At 43.3% G+C, this 3,565-nt stretch overlaps 1 pseudogene; it reads right to left on the bottom strand.

Moving 5' to 3' along the window:
* Positions 1-526: 526 nt before the first annotated feature.
* On the bottom strand, positions 527-1,876 carry LOC123027038 (annotated as a pseudogene).
* Between the last annotated feature and the right edge of the window lie 1,689 nt (positions 1,877-3,565).

The following is a 3,565-nucleotide window of genomic DNA, read 5'->3' on the forward strand; positions in this document are numbered from 1 at the left end:
GATGCCCCAGTTAAGGTAGGAACAATCCAAAGAAGAGGCTTGGACTCAGTAGCTGACCTTCCCAAACCAAGGACCCCCAAGGAACTGGGGAAATTCAAATGTAGCCTGAAGACCCTCACAACCTTGTCTCTCACCCTGAATAACCACATCCCAACACTACTTTGACTCCTGATAGGCAGCAAAGGATCTAGCGAAAATCCAAGATTTGCTTGAGGGGTATTTTTTCAGCTGCCAAAAGGAGTTTCTAGAAATGGTATATAAGGAAGCAATCTTCTAGTTCCTAGATGGCATCTGAAGGACCATAGGAAAGTTAAGATTCCAAGATCTGAGGCTGGATACTGTGTTCCAACCTCAGAGTTGGGATTCACTGCTTCTCCACCCCATCACTGCTAGTGGGGGAAAAATTATACAGTACTAGCTCTTCCCCAAGGTTGGAAAAACAACCTTGGTGAGGTACAAGGAAATTTTGCAGAGAATGGAACAGTGGAAAGGTGAAGGTATCAGGTATTTTGCAGCCAATCCAGCCTCATCCCCTACTTCTCCAGCTGGAGAGGCCAAAAAGCACATCTAGGAGAAGGTGCAGTAGAGAAATGTCTTCATCAAAAGAAGCATTATCATTAACTCCAAGCAAATTAAGGTCAGTTATGGACAGTGTCATCATTTCCCACAGAATCAGGCCAAATGCAAAAGTGATTTTATTTTATTAGGGCATTTCTAACCCGTCCAATTACTGTAAGTCTCTGGACGGTTTTTAACATAGAAACAGAGCGAATCAGAAGGGGACTCCTGGGCCATCTAGTCTGACCCTTGACTCCAGTCGGCTCCACTCACGACATGCCCACCCACCATGTAGACGTCCAGCCTATCCTTGAACACCCTCACCAATGGGGCCTCAGTGACCTCTCGTGGAAGCCCATTGCACACCCTCGGGGTCCTAACTGTCAGGAAGTGCTTCCTGGCATCCAAACGGAACCTTGGCTACCTGAGCTTTGCTCTGTTGCAGCGCATCCTACCCTCCTCTGCAGGGGAGAACAGGTCTCTACCCACTTCCATGTGACACCCCCTCACATACCTGTATGTCGCCAGCAAATCACCAATAAATACATCCTGATAAATATGTCATAAAAACCCACAACTGAGGATAAAAACATAATTAAAAATATTTAAACTTTAAAATACCAGGTAAATAAAAAGGTCTTGACCAGATAATGTAGGCGCCAGGTGAACCTCTCTGGGCATTCCATGATTGTCCTGTCGGTGATCACACCACCTTCCTCCAGAGCTTTCTTGGGCTTCCAGGGCTTAATGCCAACACATCCATCTTCTGGATCACTCACCATCATGTGAGAACACCCACATCACAAATCTTTATGGAATCAAGGTCACCTTTAATAATATTGGAGGATTTGATGTCATCATGAAGCAGCTTCTCATTGGTGTGAAGATACTTCAGTCCTCTTGCCATATCCAGGGCAACCTTGAGGATCGTGGCAGCTGGAAAGGGTCCCTGTTGTTTTGTACTCCTTTCCACAGTTAGATTGTTGAGAGACTTTTCTCCCCCATATTCCATGGCAAACCACATGCTACCAGCTTCTGCAAATGCACAATACCCCTCAATGATGAAGATACTTTAAAATTCTGGCTTCTTCATTCAGTCTCTTTTGATAAGTATTTTGCTGGATGGAAACACATTTGGGATTTTACTTCTTCATAGCCCAGGGAGAGCAAGAGGTACCTCTGGGAGATCTTTTCATGAATAAACATATACTCCAGTTCTGTAGCCAAGCACCTGCATGAAGGGAGATGCTGGAATAACTACTGAAGAAGAAAAGCAGCCCTGATCTTGGTTCCCGTCCCACACACATATGTTGGGCATCGTGAAGGCTATCGCAGCAGCCAAGGCTGCATCCTGCTGCCAAAGGGGTGTGAGTGAGCAAGCGAGTGACCTGAGCCACCATACCACTCCGCCTTGGAGGGGCAGCTGGGCAACGCTAGGATAAGGCTTCTAACTAAAAGCCTTTACTATGTTAAAGCTGACCGACCAGGCTGGCTTTGTTGAACAAAGGAAGAACAGTTCAGAAATCAATAATAAAAGAACCAAGTGAAATCAGAATATTGGCCATTGGGGAAATATGGCTTAATGATTTCAAATGGAGTACTTCCTTTCCTACTAAACCAAACAGTGTGGACTCCAGCTTCAAGGCAGTCCTACCTACCTAAGGGCCAGTCACTTTGGCATATCTGTCCACTTAACCTGCTGTAGCATCCTTGGATTAATGATGTTAAGTCCACCCCCCACTTCCCATTATTTTGCTCACTAAACTTTCCAGCAGAACTTGAATCTGTCTCTCAACAACATCCTGGCTTATCTTTTGGTCCATTGGCCTTGGCATTTCAGCTTCAGATTCTGGCCTTACCTTTTGAATCAGAATCTATCACCTTTGAAGATTCTTTAATAGGATGGCTGAGGTCAATCCCTACACCAACATTTCTAACATTTGAAGATCAGTTGGCTCCAGTTATTGTATTTTGGTTGTTCTCTGCTTATAGGACAAAATGACAATTATAATTGCATTTACATTTAATACTCAGGTTTTCTTCTTTTTCCCCTGGACATGGTGACCGCAATTATTCCCACAAATCAGATTAGCCTTGTTGGCTTCAATAATTAAGGTGAATGAAGTAGCTGAACTCTACATAGTTGTTCTCCAGGTCCCAGTAACTGCCAAGTCTAATGCATTTTGGCAGGAAAATATAGTTTTTTCAGCTTGAACTTAAAGGCAACTGATGCTGAATAAATCTTGGCAGGTTTTCCAAAACTCCTCAAGAAACTCTGAAGAGAAAGCTTACCATAGGTTTGACTTGTTATCCACAGCACAATGCCTGAGACAACAAGTTGATTAGTCATAACTAAAAAATAATCAAACCTCACATTACTTTGAAAGCCTGGCAGGCTTAGAATAAGCAACGTGCAAATAAGAGTGATGCCATGTTGTGTTGCAAAGGGGGTTTCCTTCTTTCTGTTCTCTTAAAACTAAATTCCCACAGTAACTCAACAAACTAGAAGGGGATACACTTGAATATGAGATGGCACTAGTGAACTGTCATACCTCTAGAAATACAGATGAAGGAGTATGTGTTTCAGCTCACTGAGTAAGATGTGCTTTAGACTTTCTCAGGGAGTAAGAGCATCAAGCATTTCCATTGCCTCCATTTCCAAACTTAGTTCAAAGGGTCAGTATGAATTTTGATTCACATCAAGTGAAAGCACTTTTTCCCTCTTCGACTGAGGAGGAACTTGTGTTTTCTCTTCTACTGCTTCCCTTGAACATCTGAAGTGGTTCTAACTGATGCATGCTTGTCAACTGCTCCCTGTTGAACTTTTCAAAGACAGAATTTATAGGAGAGAGGCAGGGGAGAAAGGGAGAGAGGAACTGACTATCTGGCTTACTTCATTGCCTAATCATTTAACATTATATCCACATCCCTGTAAAGAAGAGAAAATAGGCAACAGGTCCATAAAGGTTGGCTCTTTATTGTCCTGAAATACTGGAGTATTCCTGCT

This window comes from Varanus komodoensis, unplaced genomic scaffold (genome assembly GCF_004798865.1).
Source record: "Varanus komodoensis strain SLA01 unplaced genomic scaffold, ASM479886v1 scaffold30, whole genome shotgun sequence".
Taxonomy (NCBI): Eukaryota; Metazoa; Chordata; class Lepidosauria; order Squamata; family Varanidae; genus Varanus; species Varanus komodoensis.